Here is a 25,666-nt window from a genome sequence, read left to right on the forward strand (position 1 = left end):
ATATCTTTTTGAATAGTGTTTTGGGTTAGTGTTTTTGACGGAGAAATAGCTTGACACAGAATAGCTGGGTGGTATGATAGTTCTATTTTTTATTTATTTGAGGAACCTCCATGTTGTTTTCCACAGTGGCTGCCCTTAGGCTTCTCACACCTAGGTTAGGGAGCAAATGCACTTTAACAACTGTTAAAGGTATCTCGCAAGCTCTTTCAAAGAGGAACAACTCTCATCCTAACTAGAACCTGGATATGTGTTAAAAACAGGTGATTGAACAAAAACATTGCTATTATTATCATCTTTTCTACAGTAATAGTCATAAAAAATAACAAAGTGTGAATTTCACTGCTTTGTTTGTGGGGATGAAGGTCAGAGTGTCCAGCTGCAGATCTTGGGTCCTCAATAACGGGCCACTGTGTCTTGCCTCCTCAATTTCTTTTCCCCACTTATAGGAAGGAACAAAATAAAATGTTTTGTGGAAGTTTATATTGAAATGAGGTCAGGTAAACTAATGACTGTTTGGTATTTTATGGCAGGTTTTATAACCTTGGAGTTGCCATAACTTTCAAACGATCATCAATAAAGTTTTATTGCGAAAGGGTCGCCATGTGTCTGAATGCTTTTGCACACAGTAAAGGCCGGCTGCCCCATTGGCTTAGCTCAGCAGCCCCTTTTCACCCCAGTCGTAAAGTCCTTCTCTTTTTATTGAAGGTTGAAGAGTCCTCAAATCTGTTCTCCCCCATCAGCTGGCAGTTCAAGGACTACATGGAAATTATTTATTCATGATGAAAATGATATACAGAATAAAGAACGTCTAAAATTAGATTTTAAATGAAGGTAAGATAAATGGCAGTGGGATGTATGTGTGTGTGTGTTTTAGGTCGGTGGAGGGCTGTCTTTGAATGCTACGCCATGGATATCTGCATACCCCAGAGAACAGACATTAAGTAGGTGCTTACAAATGGATAGTGGTTCTCAAAGACAAAGTAACTGGTTACTTGAGACTCCTCTGGCAGACCAGAGGATCTTAATGGCTTAGGAGACCTCACATGTCGTCCTATTCTGAACTGTCTCAAAGGAGGGAAAGAGGGTTGAAGCAGGACTCTTGCTTGCGGGACTGTCCCCAAACACATTCCCAGAAACGCTCCCGAAGGTCGAACCAAGACTTAAAGATATCAAATTCACAGCGTCAGCTCTCAGGTTCAAGTCCGCCACTACTAGCGCTTCCTTGTCTGCTATCAACTATTCCGTGGAAACGAAGCCGAGAAAAATGGCCTGGGATTTGGATGAAGACAGTTGTAACGAAAAGTTGAAAACGAAGCGTCTGCTGTAGTGCGCTCTTCGGACTCATTCTCCTTCACACAAGGGTGAGGGTTGTGACCGGGGGAGAGAGTGGCTGGAGTTTGATCAGAACGGTGACCGGAGGAGAGGCAAGAGGAAACCTGGAAAATTGGCCGCACGCTCTGGTCCCATTCCGGGTCCCGTGTCTAGCAGGCCCCCGGGTGGGAAGGCCCTCGGCTCCATAGTTTCGTTACCGACACGTGCAGGTCCTCCACCCCAGCCACCCCAGGTCTGCAAGGTTGCTCTAGGGGGAAGGGATTGGCGAATATCGCCCTCTCCCGGATCTCTGGAAACTCTCCAGCGCTCTAAATCGGCTCCTTCTCAGGCTCGGCGTCCCGCAGGCGCCGCGGCGGGGGACCTCCAGCCCAAAGCGACCGCGCGGGCCGCGAGTCCTTTTCCCGAGAGCCGAGAATGCCAGAACCTCGGATCCCGGAACCGGGTCCTGAACCGAATCTGCGGAGCACAGAGGGCCCGAGCCCCTGCTGGAACTCATAGCTTGGCCGCGGAGACATGATGGCCACACACGACTTTTCTCTTGGGGAAATGTGCCCCAAAGCTGCCCGGCATTTCGCTCACGGCCGCTGCTGCCGGGCCGATGTCTAATTGCGCCGCAAGCGGGAAACTCCGTAGATTTTTAGGACTTAAGAACTGCCTGCTCTGAATCGCTAAAGATTTTTTTTTTTTTAAATGGTGTTCGCGAGCGGATTTGGGGCACCCCACGGCAGATGGATGTTGTGGGGGACTGGTTCTCAGTCACCAACCGAGGTCCTCCGTGGGCGCTCCCACTAAGGCATAAAGAGCAGCCGTGGCCTAACGAAGAGCTCCTGGGTCATCAGGGCGGGTCCTGGGCCCCTGCACTGCCTCTGTGCGCTGGTGAGCCTCAGGGGGGGTTCCGATCGCAACGCGCCAAAGCTCAGAGCGCCAGAGAAGCCGCGCTGCTGGGGTCCGGCCGCGGCCACCGACGCGCTCCACCTGGTGTTTGCGCTGCCCGGGTTCCGCTGGGGAAAGGCGGCAGCTGCGGCGCAGCGGCGGGCTGTGGCGCCACCTCCCGAGGAAGCCTCCCAGGAAGTGTGGCTTCTGGAGGGAGAGCGAGTGTCCTCCGTCCCCAGTTGGAGCGATTTCCCCTAAAAACGCGCCGAAATGCCTCCAGAAACGCCTGCGGTAACAATTACTAAGCCCTTGGTCTGTGACCTCCGCGAGTGGCGGAGGGCAGGTCCTAGCTCCCCGGGATGCTCTACACACGCTCACGCAGGCGCCCGGTTCCTGTGGCCCCTGCCTGGGGCAGGCATAGAAGGCTGCAGCCTCCCGGGGGCGCAGCCTCCAGGGGATATAGGACCCTCCTCACGTCCACCAGGGAGACGGAAATGGCAACCCACGCCAGTATTCTTGCCTGGAGAACCCCATGGGCAGAAGAGCCTGGTGGACTAGAGTCCATGGGGTCACAAAGAGTCGGACATAACTGAGTGACTAACACCAGAGCCGTGTCCTCAAGACTCCAGCCAGAAGTCGTAGGAAGAGATGACTCAAGGTTGGGTGTTTGTGCCCCACACACCGGGTTGCAGTGGGGTCCAGCCGTCTGGAAGGGATCCAGCTCTGCTCACGGGACTCAAGTAAAGCCAGCCGGTCTGCGGTCACTTCCGCACCCTCCCCGAGAGTACCCAACCTCTCTGCACCACCGCGGAAAAGAGAAAGCGTTTCCTTTCCACTTTTACCAACTTGGATAGAAATTTTTGAAAGTAATATTTTTTAAAAAGATTAAGTCAAAAGATGGGAACAAAATATTGAGAAACAGAGAAAGAAGAGTTTTCAGAGTTAGGTTTCTGACATCAGTTACACACACACACACAGACGCCTTGCAGGGGCACACTACTCGAGTTCCTTTTTCTGGCTTCATCCTTGACTTATTTTTAAAACGTGGGCTTCTCTGTTAGTTAGTCCTGGTCACTAGAACAGGACCACACCAGAGCAGAGGTAATTCCTCTTTCAGTTCCGTTCATTTCACTCAGTCGTGTCCGACTCTTTGTGACCCCATGGACTGTAGCACGCCAGGCCTCCCTGTCCATTACCAACTCCCGAAGTGTGCTCAAACTCATGTCCATTGAGTCGGTGATGCCATCCAACCATCTCATTCTCTGTCGTCACCTTCTCCTCCCGCCTTCAATTTTTCCCAGCATCAGGGTCTTTTCCAATGAGTCAACTCTTCACATGAGGTGGCCGAAGTATTGGAGTTTCAGCTTCAGCATCAGTCCTTCCAATGAACACCCAGGACTTACCCCCTTCAGGATGGACTGGTTGGATAAGGACAGCATAGTTGTCCTCAAATACCTGAAAGGCTGTCATACAGAAAAGATGTTGAACTTATTCCTTTGAACTATATCAAAGGAATGCAGTCAAGATTTTCTCAGTTGGTAATCCAGAGGTTGATGGAGCAAGCCATCCTCTATGACAGTTCTTTTTTGGTAGATACTCCATGAATAGGGACCACGACTTTCTTACTCTCCTAGTAACTCCAGTCCCTTCCTTTCGAGGGCAGCCAAGGAAATTTTGTTGTAGGAACAAATGAATGAATTATTCCATGTGACTCAGAAGGACAGAGCTGAGATTCAAGGACAAAAGTGTTAAGTAGTGTGACAAATGAAGTCAATTGTTGTTGCTGTTCAGTTGCCAAGTCATGTCTGACTCTCTGCGACCCCATGAACTGCAGCACGCCAGACTTCCTTGTCCTTCACTATCTCCCTGAGTTTGCTCAAACTCATGTCCATTGAGTCAATGGTGCCATCCAACCATCTTATCTTCTGTCACCCCCTTCTCCTCCTGCCCTCAGTCTTTCACAGTGTAAGGGTCTTTTCCAATGTGTTGGCTCTTCGCATCAGATGGCCAGAGTATCAGAGCTTCAGCATCAGTCCTTCCAATGAATATTCAGGGTTGATTTTTTTAGGTTTAACTAGTTTGATCTCCTTGCTATCCAAAGAACTCTTAAGAGTGTTCTTCAGCACCACAGTTTGAAAGCGTCCATTCTTTGACAGTCTGCCTTCTTTATGGTCCAACTCTCACATGCATACATGACAACTGGAAAAACCATAGCTTTGACTACACAGACCTTTGTTGGCAAAGTGATGTCTCTGCTTTTTAATATGCAATCTAGGTTTGACATAGTTTTTCTTCCAAGGATCAAGTGTCTTTTAATTTCATGGCTACAGTCACCATCCACAGTGATTTTTGGAGCCCAAGAAAATAAAATCTGTCTCTGTTTCCACTTTTTTACATCAACTTGCCATGAAGTGATGCCATGGCCCTTGATCTTAGTTTTTTGAATGTTGAGTTTTAAGCCAGCTTTTTCACTCTCCTCTTTCACCCTCTTCAAGAGGCTCTTTAGTTCCTCTTTGCTTTCTGCCATTAAAATGGTATCATCTGCATATCTGAGGTTGTTGATATTTCTCCCAGCAATCTTTATTCCAACTTGTGAGTCACCCAGCTCAGCATTTCGTATGATGTACTCTTCATATAAGTTAAATAAGCAGGATGACAATATACAGCCTTGACATACTCCTTTCCCAATTTTGAACCAGTCCATTGTTCCATGTCCAGTTCTAACTGTTGTTTCTTGTCCTGCATACAGATTTCTCAGGAGACAGGTAAGGTGGTCTGGTATTCCCATCTCTTTAAGAATTTTCCACAGTTTATTGTGATCCACACCATCAAAGGTTTTAGTGTAGTCAGTGAGGCAGATGTTTTTTCTTTTTTTTAATTCTCTTGCTTTCTCTATGATCCAGTGAATGCTGGCAATTTGATCTCTGGTTCCTCTGTCTTTTCTAAATCCAGCTTGTATGTCTGGAAAATCTCAGTTCGCATACTGCTGAAACCTAGCTTGAAGGATTTTGAGCGTTACCTTGCTAGCATGTGAATTGAGTGCAATAGGGTGACAGATGAAGTCAATTAATTTGACTATTAGTTAGGATCAACAATGTAAGTAAAGGTGCATGATTCAGATTTTTAATTTCAACTAGCACTCACCTGTTTGGAAAGGAAATTTATTGTCATTAAATTTTTTCTTCACAAAGGATGTTAACTAAAGAATAGGTAAATGGCCTTACTGGCCCTTATTAGGCATTCTAGCTCCTTGATACTGGAGGACACACCATTATGTAGGTTCTTCCTGAGAATGGGAGGATCATAGGGAAGGCCTCGGTTAGCTTTCGTTTGATTTTAGCTGTGATTTCAACCTGTAAGTAGTGGTCCCAAGCATATATAGATCCTTTAGGAAAAGAGTTGTTTAGGTTTGGCTTTGTTATCTGTTAATTCAGTGTGTTAAACCATTTTCAAAGGGACAGCTTGCATATTGTATAAAAAAGATAGCAATAAATGCTGGTTGTGGAACCATAGAAGAACTAAGTGGCCCTAGGTTTCTAGAGAATTCAGTCTGTAAACCACAGGCCTATTTTACCGCAGATATTATGGCCTTGTGCCCTGACCAGCCCACAGTATGAAATTCAGGCTGGGTGAACTGAACTTCTAGCTCTCATTAAACCCCAGCCTGTCTATTTTATACTCCTGTGTTGCTACTTTCTCTATACTGGTCTTTATTCAGAGTTTTAGCAGATAGTATGTCCCTTAACCAAATATGTTGTAGTTGGCCAGTAGATCTTGGGGGCTTGCTAGTTCTTATGCTCATGAAGTCAGAGGAGGGGTGATGAGGAATGTTCCTCAGTTGCCAAAGAATGCTTAATCACAGACTTACTTGATTTCTTCATCGTACCAAAGTCACGAAGTGTGTCAGACATCAGCTCCCCCGCTGTCTATTTCCTAAAGCAGTAACATTTTCTTTTTATTGAGCATCTTAAAATGCTTGTGGATTAACATTACAGTTGAAGGAGAGAAAGAAAAGACATCAGTAGCCCCATTTTGTTGAGGATAAAGTATGTTATTGTCCTCTACCTCCCATCTTCCCCAATGCACAGAATTAGTTATCAAAATAATAGCTTAGACGCTGTGTAACTATCTCAGCAATGAGAAGACACACAGTAATAAAAGCTAATATAATTAGGATGTCCTCTGTGCCAGGCATTGTGCTAAGCACATAACATTTCTTATTTAAGCCTCACAACAAAGCCATGAGGGACAGACTCTGATGAACTTCTTGCTATAGATGAGGCGACTCAGATGCAGGAAAGCTAAGTAACTCATTTGAGGTGACATAGGTGTTACACAGTGGACTAATAATTCAAAGTGTCTTTATCACAAGGTGAAGTTACCTTGTTTGTTATTCTTGACTGATGCTGGCATAATGGAGAGATGGAAACCAAAGAAGTACAACTTGTTTTTCAGCCATCATTTTATTTTTATTTAAAAATTTATTATTGTTAAAAGATCTTTTTGCATAGTAGAGTTCACATTTTTTTCAGCTGGTTTCAATTACTCAGAATAGAGGACACATTCTATAATATGTAATTTTGTCCAGAGAGTGTTGGATGTGATGAAATAATATCCAGGCTGATCACATTTTGTATCTGTTTTCTGTCTCGGCGATCATCACAGAGTGTCAGTGGTCTTCAGATAGCCAAACTGCTTATTCTTCTGAATCCTAAAAACTGTGCCTTTGGTTTATTACTAATGGGAATAATAGCAATAATAGATAATACTTATGTAGTACTTACCTTATGCCAGGCACAATTCTGAGCACTTTATGTATTTAATCTTCAAAAAACCCCTACACAGTAGGTATTATCATTATTTAGTCTTATTTTACAGGTGAGAAACAGAGGTGATAAAGATCAAATAGCTTGAGTTCACATAAGATACATATTGGCACTTTAGGGATAGACTCAATTGAGTGTGGTGGGCTCAGGAGAGAGAGTTATTACATTTTTAGAAATTAAATGAGGCAATTGCTAAACTCAGCCATTATTTACAACCAAATTATATAAATTTAAAATTGTTTAAAAACAGGTAATAAATGTTTAATATTTATTACTAATTATATTTTTGTATTTTACTGTTATCACTGGGTGGTTATTTGTGTCTTCTATGCACATATGGTAAGAATACCATATAATAATTTATGTTAATATAATAGTGTGCTACCATTTACCTCTTTCCAACTCTCTGTTCAGTGACATCATGTCAGTAGCTTTAAATTTGCTATGGTGGGGGTATTTACACTACAGAAACCAGCAATTGGTTCAAACAGGGCTTTTCATCCCCCAGAGAGCCAGGTCTATATTATTAAGTAGACTTCCAGACCCAGTGCTATAAGCATAGAACCTGAGAAACCGATAGAGAGATGAAGTCAAAGAATATTTTAGAAGTGTGGTTTCAGGTGATTGACTACCTGATTTGAATCATGGCTTGATCACTTATTGGCTGTAGAAAGAAAAAAAAAAAGCTAATTTATCACCTCGGCATTTTCAACCCCTACTCTGTGCTAGAAGCTAGGCAGGGTAAAAGTTAAATTAAGGTAGTTTAAAAAACATTTTACAGTTCACAAGATAGAAGAGACTTGCAGTTGACAATTAACTACACCCTCTAGCTTTTAAATGCCGGTAGTTGCAAAATCTCTACTAAATCTTACCTATTTTAGAAGTATTTAAGTGGCAAAAACATCAGGTTTTAAATTGGAGTTGTGTATAACATAATTTCTTGATGACTACAATAGATTGTCGTCTTGAAAAAGAAGAAAGAGCCATCCAAACATGTGGACTGTGTTGGCTTACTTATTGATCTAATTCGTTCATTTTTCTCCTCTGTGCAGGTGTAAGAGGACAAAGAGATGGACTTGACAAATGCCTGTTAGTTAAGGTCTTACAGCACATGGAAAGAATAGCCACGCAAATAGCTAATTACAAATAATGGAATGATGAGTGCAAACCTTTAGGATAATAAAGAATGCCACGCTTACCTTGAAGAGACAAACAATATGCTAAACATTTCTATGAGAAGCTATAGAAAGACATGATTAGTTCTGACAGGCTAAAATCAAAGGAGTCTATACATTAAGGATATTCTCACGTTTAAGTATTTGTTGGTTACATGTCATTGTGGCAGACTCTTATGACTGTCCTTAAGGGAAGGGTGTGTGTGAAGGGGCGTGCACTTCTTGGGATTTTCATTCATTTTTGTTTTGCTTGGTATTGCTTTACTGAGAAGAGAACTAAATTAAGCACAATGTAAGATACCCGATCTGTAAGTGATCATGAACTGTGTGGGGTTCATCATAAGTAGGTTTGGGCTTGGGATTTAAGAGAGTCGGATACAGGTCTGGATTTTGTCACCAATTACTTTGGGAAACCATATTCTCTCTCTGGATCATCTGTAAAATCTGAGGCTTAAATAAATGACCCATAAGGACCCTCTAAGCTCCAATGCCTTGAGATGATCTTGGGAGAAAAATGGGGGGAAAGGAGACGTTTTGAAAGACATTTTTATCCTGTAAGGTCCCTAGATTTGACTACTAATGTTGAGAATGGAGGAAAATATGGAGATGTTGGAGATCAGGGTTACTATCCAGGCTATTGCTTAGGTGTTCCATCAAAAATCTTTTTTTGGATCTAGTTGTAATAGCCTGAATCAGGATGCACCTGAATCATGATAAGACAGGGATGCTATAAAAGAATCCAATGGTTAGCTGTATTTCAAGTAGGTCCTAATTCTTTGGAACTGTACATTACATTTGTACAGGAAGGCTACAGTATGAGTTCTTCTCTAAATGCAAGGATTTGAAAAACCTATTAAGTTATTTTCTCTTATTATTGCTTTTCTCATATAGGATGACTATTTTCACTTCAACTTCAATTTTCTTAAAACTTTAAATTCATTCTTATCCTTTCTGTCCCTTCCAGCCTCCCGCCATCCAGCACACATCTCCCAGGACTTATGATGTGTTGCTGCTTTCAGCTATGGGGCTTTACTTACACACTTTCCCAGAAGACCAAACATTTGTGTGAATAATATAAACGGTTGCCGATTAATCTTGTGATAGTCCCCCTCTTTCTCCCCATGTGGAACTCTTATTGGTTTCAGAGAGTTATAAACACACCATTGTTCTTTCTGTCTTTTGTGAATACCTGGGACAGAGCTGTTTCAAAAAAAGCACACCCTTAACATCTCTGGTGTTGGAAATGCTTCGGGGTCAGAGTCAAGTGTGGGTGCACATGTGCAGCTCACACTGTGAGATGAGAGAGGCCTCTCACCAAGTCTCCCGTGCCATTCAGAACTAGTGCTGTTTTCTCTGACAGAGGAAGCCTTAAGGTTTCCATCAGCTATTTGTCAGCAATAGCACAGAGATGTTATAGTCCATCTTAACTCAGGTGCATTGTTATAATCTGAGGAATGAATGTGCTGTGTCTTGACCTGCAGACATTCATTCATTTCCCATGGTGAAGGTGAGAAATTAAAAACACAAGGGGTGCACATGACGTCTGAGTCTACCTAGACCGGTGTGAATTTGGAAGAATCCCAGTGGTGTGACTCACCAGCCTTAATTACCCATGTTACTTATCTGTATAGCCTTCGTATTTCCAAGAGTAAAATTGTTGATAGAGAGGAGGGAAAATATGGAGGGGAGGAGCCATTATGTTATTTATGAGTTAGATATTGATAGAGGAGAAAGGGAATCCAAGCTCCAGGCTAAGGAAACAGAAACTGGAATTCTAAAATCAAGTCTCATTATTACAAAAGCAGTACATATGGTGGCAAATTAGAAAATGAAAATAAACATAGATTAAAAAATTAAAACACTATATATAAAGTAGATAAGCAACAAGAATTTACTGTATCACACTGGGAACTATATTCAATATCTTGTGATAACCTATAATGAAAATAACCTGGAACATATTATTATACATATATGCTATATATATTATATGTTTTATAACATATATAAAATGTTTTAATGATGTATTTATTATATATAATGTTTTAACGATGTATTATATATATGTTTTAATAATGTATTATATATGTTTTAATGTATTATATATATAATATGTTATTATACTTTGATTAACAAAAATACTATACTTCAGTTAACAAAAATTAAAACACTCCTACCAGAGACAACCACTGTCAGTTTTCAGTGGTTGATATCAATGTTCAATATATATTCTTCCAGATCTTTTTCTGTATATCTATGTGCATGTGTTTGCTAAATGAGATCACACTGTACTTGCCTTTTTAGCCAACAATCTCTGCCTTCCTGGGCTTCCCAGGTAGTTCAGTGGTAAAGAACCCGCCTGCCTACGCAGGAGACACAGGAAACCTGGCTTCGATTCCTAGGTCTGGAAGATCCCCTGCAGGAGGAAATGGCAACTCGCTCCAGTATTCTTACCTGAAAAATTTCATGGACAGAAGAAGGAGCCTGGTGGGCTACAGTCCATGGGGCTGCAAAGAATTGGACACGGCTGAGTGACTGAGCACACACACACATTTCAAACGTAAATATAAATGTGATCTCAATTATATCAGCAGGCTGGTAACATTTGGGTTACACCTGGAAAGATGTTCAAGATATATAATCGTAAAGGTGGTGCATGCTCATGTTTTGTTTTGTTTTTTATCACACCACATAGGCATATTTAAAATAAAAAGTAAAATCTCCCTTTCCTTAATCCCCAGTGTCTTCCTATTCTACAAACAATTTCTGTTTCTATTTCTAACAGTTTTCACTTTAAAAGTATATAATTATTCTTCTATTTCTTATTTTTATCAAATTCAGGCATATACACTGGCTCCAAGGTAAGAAATGTGAGGAATTTATAACTTGTATGTCTTCTCAGCTCTCCTTCTATTTAACTCCTGTTTTTAAATTGCATTAGTATTTATGGAATTTGTTGTTGTTGTTGTTCAGTCGCTAAGTTGTGCCCAACTCTTTCTAACCCAATGGACCGCAGCACACCAGAATTCCCTGTCTTTCACTGTCTCCTGGAGTTTACTCAAATTCATGACCATTGAGTAGGTGATACTATCTATCTCATCCTCTGCCACCCACTTCTCCTCCTGCCTTCAATCTTTCCCAACATCAGGATCTTTTCCAATGAGTCGGCTGTTTGCATTAGGTGGCCAAAATATTGGAGCTTCAGCTTCAGCATCAATCCTTTCAATAAATATTCAGGGTTGATTTCCTTTAGGATTGATTGGTTTGATCTCCTTGCAGTCCAAATGACTCTCAAGAGTCTTCTCCAGCACTGCAATTCGAAAGCATTAATTTTTTGGCATTCAGCCTACTTTATGGTCCAACTCTCACATCCATACACGACTACTGGAAAAACCATAGCTTTGACTATATGGACCTTTGTCAGCGAAATGAAGCTCTTAAACCACAACTTAGTCTTATGTTCTTTTTCAGAAGGTTGATTATACTATTAAAACCAATGTGAAACATTTATAAAATTAATACCTGAGTACAAATCTCTCTGGGCATCCCTGGTGGCTGAGCAGTAAAATATCCACCTGCCAATGCAGGAGATGAAGGTTCAATCCTTGAGTCAGAAAGATTCTCCAGAGAAGGAAATGGCAATCCACTCCAGTATTCTTGCCTGGGAGACAAGCAAAAGCTAAAAATAAGCCAAGAAAGAAAAAAACATGAGATATAAGAAGCTGCAGCTACCTGATATGACCCAAGGAGGTTTACAGAGATTAAAAAGAAAATTAAAGGTGAGCCCTTAGACATGGGTGTGTATAAGGTTCTTGTTTGCGGGACAAAAATGTTCAAAATTGAGGATTACATTTGCATCTCTAGAGAGATTTGTGGTGGTGATGGTGGTTTAGTCGCTAAGTCGTTTCTGACTCTTTTGTGACCCCATGGACTGTAGTTGGCCAGGCTCCTCTGTCCATTGAATTTTCCAGGCAAGAATACTGGAATGGATTGCTATTTCCGCCTCCCGCCGATCTCCCCAACCCACGGATGCAACCTGCGTCTCCTGCGTCTCGTGCGTGCTGTGCGTCTGGTGGGTCTCCTGCTTTGCAGGCAAATATTTTACCGCTGAGCCATCAGAGAAGCCCTCTCTAGCTGATTACAGGCATGTTAACTTTACATCAGTCCCTCAGCAGAATCAAACAAGAATATGAATATTTACCCTGCCCAATGCTCGGCAATGCAGCCTAAAGGGGCTGCTCCAGATGAGAGTGGACCTCAGGAGGAAAGGGCAGCAAAGCAGCAAGGTCCAGCCTGCTTTGTACTAGAGGGTCCCCCAAGAGACCGGGTAAGTTCTGGGCCTCTTTCCAGGTGTTCTAATTTCTGAGACTATAAATGTCATGCTACCCATTTAATAGGATTCCAAAAGGGCTTCTTGGCAGAAAAATATGGGAACTACTATGGCAGATCAACTACAAAGACAAACCAGTTTATTGGTTCAGGCTTCAGAAGAAACACTAGATGAAGCTAAAATTTGCTGTAAGAAAAATGTGATAAATCTAGTATTACTTAAAAGCTTCTAAAGCAGTGGCAAGTAATGATAATAAGTTGCATACCTCTTCCACATGCACAACTTCTGCCCTGCGACTTCAAAGAAGGCTCTTGGAGTCCAGGGAGCGATGCAGTGCTCTGCTCAAGAGATATTTATGGGGCTGTTATGGCGCCTAGGATGTTCCTATTATACTCACCATTTGAACCTCCAGGACCACAGAAAAGGACAGACTCGAGATGTTTTAACGTGGGATGTGCTTTTCCCTGTAACACAGATGACTGGGTTTACACTGTTGTCTTTCAGTTTTGAACTCAGCATTAATTCTACTTTCAGGATGCTTCACCCACATTTAATACAGAGAGACGGAAGTAGAAAGGGCCTTTGAGCAGCCTTAAGTGGAGTAGCAAGCTGGTAACTATATGATTCATTTCCTAAATGTCACCAGACAAAGAATAACATGTAGAACTTTCACAGTGGACCTTAGCAGGATAAGTGAAATTGGATGATAACCTGGTGTGGAGCAGAGAGGGCCCTCCCTTCTGTGCATCAAGTCTGGGGGATCCTCACAGCCACACTCTCTGACAAAAGGTCAGGGAGAGGCTGTGCTGCTGCGGGGAGCCGTGTACAAAATGCCCAGAGGTGGTGGGTGAAGGAGAAAGTGGTGACATTGTCGCGGTGGGGGGAGCGCTGCCCACTATCTCTGCTCTAGCCTGCGACAGTGCAGGGAAAAATCCATAAGGAACACAATTTTGATCACTGAAAAGGTTGAGTAAATCAACATCGGGATATTTTAAGAACACTTCTGGGGAACTTCTAAGTTTACAAAGAGATAAGCCTTCAAGATAAGTCTTGTGGCCTCCCAAGACTATTGGTGCTTCTGCCTTAAATTCTAAGAGTAGTCAGTGATTTCAGACATTAAAAAGAGAGACACTTGGGGTGGAGGTAATGAACGCTGAGGTGGTTTGGTTTTTATCAGGCAGGGAGACTACAGACAGCAGCTACGTCCATAAATATAGGTGGATAATTTTTGGAGACGATACATGTAAGGCAAACTCTTCCACTGTGTCACTATTTCAAAACCTGAATGCTATTTTGATATGATTCTCCTGGAAGCTGCTTCACACAAATAACAATAATAACATGTATTCTTTGTATTCTTTTTTGATAATTATCCAAGTCTTAGATTCTAAGGCAAAGCGTCTCAAACTTTAATGACCATAAGACAACTAGAGATCTTGTTAAAATGTACATTGCTTTTTGAAAATTGAGGTATAATTGATTTACTGATATTGGTTTCAGGTGTACAATGTAGTGATTCACAAATTTTAAAGATTATACTCCATTTAAAGTTATTATAAAATATTGGCTATATTCCCTATGCTGTATAATATCTCCTTGTAACTTATTTATTTTATACATATTTGTTTGTACCTTTTAATCTTCTACCCTATCTTGCCTCTCCTCCTTCCCCTCTCCCCACCGGTAACCACTAGTTTGTTACTTGGGAGTTTGTTTTGTTGTTTTCATTCATTTGTTTTATTTTCTTAGATTCCACATATAAGTGATAGCATACACTATTTGTCTTCCTCTGATTCCACTAAGCATAATACCCTCTCGATCCATCCATGTTGTTGCAAATGGCAAATTTCATTCTTTTTTTAATGTCTGAGTAGTATTCCATTGTATATATACCACCTCTTCTTTATCCATTCATTTGCTGGTAGACATTTAGGTTGCTTCCTTCTCTTGGCTACTGTCAATAATGCTGCTGTGAACATTGGGATACTTGTATCTTTTTGAATTAATGTTTTCACTTTCTTGAGATATATACCCAGCTGAGGAATTGTTGAGTCATATGGTAGTACTGTGTTTAGTTTCTTGAGTCACCTCCATATGGTTTTCCATAGTTAACCAATTTACATTCCCACCAGCAGTGTGTGAGGGTTCCCTTTTCTCTACACCCTTGTCAATATTTGTTGTTTGTACACTGTTTGTAGCCATTCTGACAGGTATGAAGTGATTTCTCCTTTTGATTTGTATTTCTCTGATGATTAGCAGTGTTGATCATCTTTTCATGTGCTTGTTGGCCATCTGTATGTTTTCTTTGGAGAAGTGTTTATTCAGGTCTTCTGCCCATTTTTTAATTGTTTTCTTTTAGATAAAATGTAGATTCTAAATCATTAAGTCTGGGGTGGAGTCATACCTACTGCAGTTGTAACAAGTTCCCAGGGGATGCCAATACTGCTGGTGAAAGGACTACACTGGAGTAGTGACCATGTAAGACATTGTGAATTACCCTATTTCAGCAGCCGGTCAGTCCTAGATAAGCAAAGACATACATATGTCTAGTTTAAATATGCAAACTCAAAAAATGCATTACTAATTTTGATCTACTGAGTCAGAAGGCATTTGTGGCAGAATTTGACTACTTTTATCCTCCCTCCCACAACTTTGCAACCATACCAAAGCCAGATATAGTGCTAGAAGCATCCATGTTTCCTCAATTACCCAGTGCAAGTCTAGCACCCATGACTTTAATGAAATCTTATCACAAAGAAGTGAGTTTGGAAACTTTCTTCCCTATGTTCTTTCCCCACATCAAATTTAACTCAAGTAATTAGGAAAGTATTTTCACCTCACTGAGTTTGGTAATATATTTTGTGTATCAGGTGAGAGAAAAAAAATGAGAGTAATGCTGGCTGTAAGATCGGTCTGTATACGCACATGTTTGTGGAAGACTTTAGTTTCTTTTCTCTGTTATATAATAAACCTTTTGATTATTTAGTATTTTATTTTCTATAAGTCCAGGTGTTAAGCCATTTCATTCTTACAGGTGCTAAAAATCATGGGCCATTTCTTATAAACTCATACTGCTACTATCATACCTAACAAAAAATAATCAATGTTTCTGTGGTATCATCCAAAACTCAGACAGTGTTCAAATTTCCACAGTTATTTCAGAAACTCTGTTACAGGTGGTTATTTAAAGTCTACATGTTATTTGGTTGTTATATATCTCAGGTATCTTTTAATACCTCCTTCTTTCTCCTTTTTTCTTCAAGCCATTGACTTGTTAAAGAAATCAGATCCGTTGTCCAGTAGTCTAATCTGTTAAATTTGGAATAAAGGCACCTACCCACTTAAGAGAATGTCTTTGAATCACATAGACCCTGATTTCCTATTGATGGAAAAACAGGGGTACGAAGACTTTGACTGATGTACCTTTAAAGATCTGAAACCAAATCCCCATCTCCTAATTTCTTATCTATTTTCCTGATTTCTTATCTAGTTATTTTTCTACTAAATATTCTTGACTCTGTGTTAAAGTATATGTATGGTGAGATATTGTAAATATTTGTGATTTAAAAATGTGGTCTTCTACTTTGCAAGTCATTTGCTTAAGAAACTTGTCTAAAGTCTTATGAGGATAAGGTCAGGTCTTATTCACCATAATATTTGTTGAGTGGGGCAGAACCTGGTGTCATTTAATGCTCAAGAATGATGTCTGTTAAATAAGTGATTGAATGAATGAGCATGTGTTGTGTTTCACCAAAGTGTAATGAAGCTTTGAGTTTGAGTAGCGCCTTGTCCTCTACAAATCTCTAGTGGCTCTCATTTATTTATGCAACAACCACATAAGACAAATATTGCAACCCCCATTAGATAGAGAGAGGGACAGCATCTTTTTAGGTATATGTTAGGTATAAATAAAAGTGAAACTGGGTTCCAGATTTTGACAAAATAAAAACTTTTGTCAGCTGCCTGTTTATACAATGTCACCCACTCTGATAGGGCAAATACACAGAATACTTTACAACTTGCAAAGCCTCTTAGCCTCCTTGGTCTCTTCATCAAGCATCCAAAATAGGAGCAATTATCATAAGATTGTAGATGAGGTAACTAAGCCAAAGCCACATGACTACTAACGGGAAAAGCCTAACTGGATCCCAGATTTTCTGACATTAAATACAGTTTGTTTCTACTTCACGGCAGATTACACCCCTCCCCTGTCTGTCCACTGCCTTATTTCACTGTCAGACACAAGTCTGTCATCTTTTGTCGCTCCCTGAGTACATTACTATTCATACCTTTCTGGGTGGCCAAGATATGCTATGGACTTGTTCATTTATCACGTCTTTCTCCTAGTTATCATTCTAACCAGTTTCCTATTATTGCCCTATTACCTCCCTTGATACAGAAGCAGAGTTTTCTCATTTATGTACCTAATTCTATCCTCTTAAATAGATGAGGCCCAACAGCTGACTGACCAGACACTGAACTGGTCAGTTTTCAGATGCCCCTTATTTCTAACGGGAATCCAGAACTGAATGAACTAGAGTGTTTTGCTGTTTTTTTGGTGTAAATTATTGTGCATCTAAGGTGAGTAGCTGCTTGAGGAACTGACATAAAATAATTAATATTCCCAAAACAAAATAAAGGGGAAAGTAGCATTAACAAATAGTTTTCTTTGTTATATAATTAACCTTTGACCATATAGATGTTAGTAAGGTGGTAAAAACCTGGCCGTTTGGAGAATACACTCATCACTTTGGGCATCTATTTACACACACACACACACACAAACACACACACACCCCCCTCCCTTTTATTTTTCCTTACAGTGAAACAAACTGCTCACCAGCCATTCAAGGTTATTTTTTTCAGGGCTCATTTTTAAGAGATTCTGTTTAAAGGGTTTGGAAACATGTACTTCAATTTGATCTTGAACTCAGGTCTCAGTAATATGAGAATATAGGATTTGGGGCATCTACTCCCACTACACCTTTAGAAAATTACTTTGAAACATTTGGAAATTTTGCACCGGTGGGAGGATGGGGGTGGGTGGGAGCAGTTTTATTATGCACGTCCCTTTATGGGTTGTGGCCAGATATTTTCAATGTGCTATTATCCTAGTTTTATGGAGTTCTTGGACCCTGTTGGTATAAACATCTGGGAATAAGTGGTTGAGTGCAAGCTGTATGCTATTGTGCCTGGGAAGAAATACATTTGCGTTACATTTAAATTTTAATGAATTATTCACAAGGGAAGTAATAACTTAAGTATACTAACTACACATAAACCAAAATGAGGGATATTTTTTAAAAAAAGCTTTTCTACTGGCTAATATACAAATGTTTCTTTGGGTATTATCTATGTGCATATAGTCAAATCATACAGATTCTTGTCTTCACAAATGGCCAGGTCTCCCTGGAGCTTTGGAGAAGGAGACTAATTAGTGAATGAAGGAAAGATTCTGTCACTTATGCCCTTTCAGTGGGTAGACTGGGATGGAACCTGAATTTCATGGTACTCACCCTTTGAGGGGAGAAAATCAATACGTCTATGATCAGTTCCTCTTTTGAAAGTCTTCTTGATTCTGTTCTTTCTCAGACTTCAGTACTTTAACTACGTAACTGAGAATATTGTTAGTACTGAGTCCTTTTCTTCCTTTTAGCTTTGCTTCCTCCCTCTCCTCCTCTACCTTTTTCTTTTCTCAAACTCTGTGGAAAGCTCTCATATGCCTCAGCTTTTAGGGACTGAAACCAGAGTCTCCCAGGTCCCTGCTGAGTCCCACATAGCCCACCAGTGTGAGTTCCAGCTCTGCCAACCAGCCTTATCTCTGAGTTGAATGTGAGCAGTGATCCTTTTTCTGGAGACAGGATAATCCCTCTGGTCCCAGCTTCACGAATTGCCTGAGGAACAGTATTCTCCATGTTTGCACTTTGCCTGGGATAGGCTGTCTAGAAGCCTGTGAGGATGGGGCTGGAGCAAAGAGCCACCCCTCTCCCTCGTGGCTGCCGCTGTAACTGGGAGCTCTCATCACCTAACAGGTCCCAGGGTAACAGCAGTTCAGATGCTTGCGGCAGAATTGAGTCTGGGCTGTATCCAGTTTTGATTTTGCTCTTCAGATTAAAATTGATTCACGGCTGAGGAAAGCAAGGAATGGCAGAGAGGGGAAAAAGAGGGGGCAAGGGGAGAGAAAGGAAAGGAGGGGAACACACGTGCATGTTCAGAACCCTAACAGGATTGGGTGAGAGCCATCAAGTACCTGGTCCGCTGCAATCGTAAAGTCTGCTTTCACCATCAGCAGTGGGGTTTGGCATCTGGAAGTGATTTCAGTCTGTGATTACCTTTGGACGGCAACGCTTGTTGGTTCTTTACTAACAAGCAAGCACAGACCCAGAGCAAGCCTTTCATGCTAACAAGCAAACAAGCCATCAGGCTGCAGATTTCAAAACCAGAGGCAGGAGGCAGATGTGAAGTGGGTCAAAATTCTGCGGCTTCTCAGAGAAAAAAAAAGTTGAGAGAGAAAGGGGAAAAAAGTGCCTTTGTCCTCCTTAGCCCCTTCCCAAAGCACATGGAAAAGTCAACAGTTATTTCATAGATCATGTGTCCACCCATGTATTTCTAAACTTTTGGAATGCAACGAACACTGCCTGGGGCAAGCAGTAAAAGACACTTACTCTGCTCAAGCACAGATTATAACTTCAGTAAGCAGAGTGTCTGTGGTCCATCTTCCGTCTGAGACACTCAGGGCCTTGAACCCAAGCCACAAGATATCAGACCGTATTTTCTTTCTCTGTGTGGATTCACTCAGAAATCACCCATTCAAAATGCAGGCAAAGATTAAAGAGGTGAAATGTGAAAATTCAACTCCCCTTCTCCCAATCTATAATGTTTTGTTTCCTAAAATTTCTGCAGTAACCTATTTTTGAGATGCTATATATATATATATATATTTTTTTTTTGAAATGCTGTATTTTGTTGCCAACTACCAGCCTCAGATATCCAAAGACTGTGGTTTTAGCTTGTACCTATTGGTATCATAAAAACCTGTCCATGGGTTTTTAGCATTGACTAGCTTTTGTTAAATTTTAAAGGGAGCCAAGCCAGGCTTTAAGAGCAGAAAGTCTGAAACAAAATCCATTAGATTAAAGAATAGCAATGGAATACTAATGGTGATAAGCCCCAGGATTTCTTTAGTACACATCGTGTGCCAGGCACGGTGCTTGGTCTTTATGTGTGTGTGTGTGTATGCTGTGTTCAGTTGTGTCTGACTCTTTGAGACCGATGGACTGTAGCCTGCCAAGCTCCTCTGTCCATGAGATTTTCCAGGCAAGAATATTGGGATGAGTTGCCATTTCCTCCTCCAGGAGATCTCCGACCCAGGAATCGAACCTGCATCTTCTGCATTGGCAAGCGGAGCCACCTGGGAAGCCCCTTTATATGTATAATTATTTCCATTTAATCCCACCCCAAACCCAGTGGCATGAATTCTGTTATTACCCCTCCATCCCTAGATGAGGAAATGGAGCTTCAGGGGAGTTTCTTGTCCAGAGTCACACAGCTGGTATAAGGTAGAACCAGAACTCAGCCCCGGGGGGGTCACAGGAGAATGTGGAGAAAATACACTGCGTGTATGTTTCAGGCTCACTGTCCTCAACAAACTAGTATAACTCAACTCTCCCCAGGATATGTATTTGGTTTATGTCCATGGTGCAGGTGTGTAACTACATCAGTGCTTGCTTTTGTAGGAAGATGGTTAATACAATTATGTGTACTTTCCTACTTATTAAAAGAGATACACCAGAGTTATGTCCAGAGGCATATGACCATTACATCACTGCCTGTACCACTGTGGGCCCCGAAATAACAAGGCTGGATTAAAACTTCCAAGGATCCTTGCTTTCTGTCATTGAAGCCCTGTGGACTTCCTTCCCCTTGTATGTGAGATGGATCTGTTTCTAATACATAGGATACAGCACAATTGATGGGCCACCACTACTGAGTTTGGGTCACAAAGACTGGCTCTCTAGCTAGTCGGCTCTGAAGGAAGCCCACTGCCATGCTGTGAGAGGCCCTAAGGAGAGACCCACTTGGCTAGCGAGTGATGTTTCTGGCCAACAGCCAGGAAATTCAGCTTGGAAGTAGATCCTCTCCCAGTTAAGCTTTGAGAAGGCTCCGGCCTCAGCTTGACATCTTGACCTTGTGAGACCTGAAATCGGAAGCCCCAGCTAAGCTGCTCACAGATTCCCAGCAATTAGAAACTCAGATAGTAACTGTTTGCTGCTTTAGATCACCAAGTTTTGGAGTAGCTTTCTACACGGATAACCATATATGCTTACTACAGGTGAAGGGAGGAGAGTAAGCCTGCCTCTTGTGAGTAGCCTTTGGGAGAACTAATCAAGAACCTTGGTCCAAGGAACGTGGCACAGAATGTTTTCTTCAGGCCATTTCTTGTCACTGGAACACCAGCCCAGCTGGAGCCAGGATGTGGCTTCAGGAGCATTCTAGTCTCTTTGTTAATGGGTGGATGGCTCAGCTTTCTTCCAGCCTGCTTATTGTATCAGGACTGATTGTGCTGATTAGCCCAGGGGAGAGTGAAACTGAACTAAATTTGTAGCTCTTGAAAAAAGAACCAGGTCTAAGGCAGAGGAACAAACTCAAATTGAAGCTTAATAGGCCCTCATCCTGCCCTCAGGTAGCTCACGGCCCCTCCCACACAGGTGTGAGTCATCCTTGGAGAAGGCCTGCAGCCACGTGACCCTTCATGATGTGGAGACAGCGCAAAACAACAGTCTGCCAACCAAGGAACAACCCAAAGAATTAGATTTCTTATTCAGTCTCTTGAGGTAGCATCCAAGTGGGGAGTTCATTCTTTTCTTTTTTTTCCATTTATTTTTATTAGTTGGAGGCTAATTACTTTACAATATTGTAGTGGTTTTTGCCATACATTGACATGAATCAGCCATGGATTTACATGTGTTCCCCACCCTGAACCCCCCCTCCCACCTCCCTCCCCATCCCATCTCTCTGGGTCTTCCCAGTGCACCAGCCCTGAGCACTTGTCTCATGCATCCAACCTGGGATGGTGATCTGTTTCACCCTTGATAGTATACTTGTTTCAATGCTATTCTCTCAGAACATCCCACCCTCGCCTTCTCCACAGAGTCCCAAAGTCTGTTCTGTACATCTGTGTCTCTTTTTCTGTTTTGCATATAGGGTTATCGTTACCATCTTTTTAAATTCCATACATATGCATTAGTATACTGTATTGGTCTTTATCTTTCTGGCTTACTTCACTCTGTATAATGGGCTCCAGTTTCATCCATCTCATAGAACTGATTCAAATGAATTCTTTTTAATGGCTGAGTAATATTCCATGGTGTATATGTACCACAGCTTCCTTATCCATTCGTCTGCTGATGGGCATCTAGGTTGCTTCCATGTCCTGGCTATTATAAACAGTGCTGCGATGAACATTGGGGTGCACGTGTCTCTTTCAGATCTGGTTTCCTCGGTGTGTATGCCCAGGAGTGGGATTGCTGGGTCATATGGCAGTTCTATTTCCAGTTTTTTAAGAAATCTCCACACTGTTCTCCATAGTGGCTGTACTAGTTTGCATTCCCACCAACAGTGTAAGAGGGTTCCCTTTTCTCCACACCCTCTCCAGCATTTATTGCTTGTAGACCTTTGGATAGCAGCCATCCTGACTGGCGTGTAATGGTACCTCATTGTGGTTTTGATTTGCATTTCTCTGATAATGAGTGATGTTGAGCATCTTTCCATGTGTTTGTTAGCCATCTGTATGTCTTCTTTGGAGAAATGTCTGTTTAGTTCTTTGGCCCATTTTTTGATTGGGTCATTTATTTTTCTGGAATTGAGCTGCAGGAGTTGCTTGTATATTTTTGAGATTAATCCTTTGTCTGTTACTTCATTTGCTATTATTTTCTCCCATTCTGAGGGCTGTCTTTTCACCTTGCTTATAGTTTCCTTTGTTGTGCAAAAGCTTTTAATTTTAATTAGGTCCCATTTGTTTATTTTTGCTTTTATTTCCAATATTCTGGGAGGTGGGTCTTTTAAAGGATTCAAATAATTTTATCGTATTTGAAATTCACAACTCCCAACACATTTTAAAAAAATATTATTGAGTCCCATTTTATAGGCAACCTACACTTATCTAGATGACTAGCCCAAGATTTCACAGGTTTTCTTTTTTTAATTTACTTTATTGACGTAGAATTGATTTACAATGTGTATTAGTTTCTGGCGATTCAGAAACTAATACACATTTTATATATATACATGTTCTGCCCGTAGTCCGAGTCCCCGGTCGGGAAAGAAGACTCCTCGAAACAATGCAACTTGCAATAGGGGAATTTATTACTGACTCGAGCCAGGGCCTCCCGCCCTCACCAGGTGTGTGAGGACGAAAGGCCCCGAGCCCCAGTTCTCTCGGGTATTTATTAGGTCAAAATAAGCAGCAGGTAGTTGGCGCAATCGGACTGGTTACACAGTGGGTAGTTGGTGCAAGCTGATTGGTTACACAGTTGCAAGGTAATTTTTGTTGGCCCAACGTGGGGCTTTCAGCTTTCCCTTGATAGGTTCCCTTTCTTCTGGCTAGGCATATGTTGATTGGCTGGCTCCAGGAGGCCTTATAATTATGTTACCCTGGGAAACCAGGCCTACTCCTAATCTAGGCTGCCTGCCATGGCGTTAGCCATGACAGCCACACATATATATATATATATAATAGTTTGGAGGAACAAGATGGCGGAGGAGTAGGTGGACGTGGAGTACATCTCTCTCCACGGATACATCAGGAATACACCTTCAGACACAGAACTGCATGCAAAACACCCGCCGAGAGCGGACAGGAGTTCCTGACCAGTGGAAAAGAATATATAGAACCACGGAAAAGTTGATAGGATGAAGGAACTAGGGGGAAAAACAGGAGTGTTAGTAGAACTGGACCTGCCTTCGGTGGGTGGGGGAACTGAAGCAGGGGTCCAATCCCCACATCAGGGCAATTGTCTGAGTCAGGGGAGGAACATTTAAGGCTGAGAGTGAAACAACTGATCTGTGGCAGCCTAAATGGGATGAGAATCAGAGTCGCAGCCATACATACCCCAGACAGGAACATGGGTCTCCTGGAAGGAGCAGCAGCTAGGAGCTGGAGTTTAGGGATTGTGGAGCAATCCCAGGGTGAGGGCTGCTGTTGACTGCCGAGAGACGGATTGAAGGGATGTGAGGGAAGACATTGTGGTGGGAAATGCCGGTGGAGGAAAGCCAAGCAGCCATGGAAGCAAGGTGATACTGCTGAGTCACATGTAGAGGGTGGAGCCATCACCACAGCCTTTCCCTCCCCACATGCCAGCACTGGCAGCTAAACAATAGAGACACTGGCCCGTCAAACGCTTGATGCACTGAACCACAGAGTAGAACCCCACCCAGAGTGCTCTTTTAAGTGACTGATGCACCTAACTATAGAGTAGGACCCCAGCCAGGGTGCCCCTCTATGTGCCTGACGTGCAGAACAACAGAGAAGGACCCAGGCAAGGGAGCCTCTAAGTGCCTGAATGGGCGGAGCTACAGAGAAAGACTGGCCAAAGAGGCCTTCAATCACCAGCTACAAGTGGCTCGAAAAAAGACTCTGACAGGGCCACAACTCCTGCAGGGGAGGCAATCTGTGTCCCTGCACACTTGGCGCCGCCAGGGTCCCCGCAAGCCAAGCAGCTGAGCCACCTTCACGCTCAACTCTCACTGGGGCAGAGCTGCCACAGGCAAAAATAGTTTGGCATCTATGTGCACAGGATCATTTTGGTCGTGTCTGACTCTTTGCGACCCCGTAGACTGTGGCCTGCCCGGCTTCTCTGTCAGGAAGGGAGGTTCTCCAGGCAAGAATACTGGAGCGTATTGGCCAATACTGGTTGCCATGCCCTTCTAGAGCACTCTATTTCCTGCTGCCCTAGACGCCAACCCCCCTGAGTACCTGGTGCTGCCAGAACCGCTGTGACCCAGGCAGCTGCACCACCTCCACACCTGGCCCTCACAAGGGCAAGCCCAAGTCCTCCAGGGCAGCCTCAGGAGCAAACCCCAGTGGACAACCCACGTGCAGAGGTGGAAGTAAAACCACAACTGAAACCCAGGGGCAGTGGGGCTAAGGAAGAAGACCCCAAACCTTCCCACCAGCTGTACAAACTGCAGATTAAATCCGCATGATCAACTAGGCAGACTCTGTGTCTATGGAATATATAAAAGGTCACTGAGAGCTCCCACCAAAGGAAACACACTAGTTCTGGTAGCTGTGGACATTGGAGGCAAGAACACAGAGGAGCAGGACCAGATTAGAACCTGAGCTGCCCCCACAGCAGGTCCAGAGACCAGCACAGTGTTGGAGGGCTCCTAGGGAGGTGAGGTGGACTGCAAGGTAAGGAAAGGAGTCTGACAGCAGTGATTCAAGGAAAACATTTATTATTCTTATGGTTTGATTTGTTCTATAGATTCTTTTGGATTTTTTTTTGTCCTTTTCCCCCCTCTCTGTTGTAGTTGTTGATTTTATTGGCACTGTGAAATCTAATTAAGCTTTTGAGCTTTTTTTTTTCTCCTCAGTCACATTTTTTATTGTTGTTATAAATCTCTGCCTCTCAGTTGGACTTTTGCAGTTCTTCGGAGTTTTCCTTTTTTTTAAATTTTCTCTTGTTTTAATTTTTAATTTTTTAAACTTATTGTTATTTTTTATACATTTATTCCTTTGTTTGCTTTTCCTACTGTTCTTTTCGCCTTCCAGTTAGTCTTTAATGTATATAAATCTTCTTTATTTACCTCTGTTTAACTTTGTGTATCTATTCTTTCTTTTCTTTCTTTCCTCAACATATTTGTTAGTTTTATTTTCATAGCTTTATACCCCAATTGGCACCTTGCTTTAGTTTTGTTTCCAGTTTGTGCTTTAATTAGTTTTGTTCTTAACTGGTAGATATAATTTTTGGTTTCCTTTTTTCGCCAGGTCAATCTGTTGTACTTTATTTTTGTTGGACTGTTTTTATTTTGTGTATGAGTGTATATGTATGTGTGTATATTAAGTCACACTTTTTATTGTTGCTATAAACCTTGCCTATACATTGGGCTTTTGCAGTTCTGTGGAGTTT

The 25,666-nt window shown here is 42.0% G+C and overlaps 1 protein-coding gene across 1 annotated transcript in view; it reads left to right on the forward strand.

Annotated features, from left to right (window-relative positions):
- The first annotated feature begins 778 nt into the window (after positions 1-778).
- NKX2-8 (NK2 homeobox 8) overlaps positions 779-25,666 on the forward strand; it is a 74,480-nt gene continuing 49,592 nt past the window's right edge. The window contains exon 1 of the mRNA XM_043490162.1: positions 779-831. The gene's annotated coding sequence lies outside the window, so the exon portion shown is untranslated. The remainder of the gene's footprint in view (positions 832-25,666) is intronic.

This window comes from Cervus canadensis, chromosome 17, assembly GCF_019320065.1.
Source record: "Cervus canadensis isolate Bull #8, Minnesota chromosome 17, ASM1932006v1, whole genome shotgun sequence".
Classification (NCBI taxonomy): domain Eukaryota; kingdom Metazoa; phylum Chordata; class Mammalia; order Artiodactyla; family Cervidae; genus Cervus; species Cervus canadensis.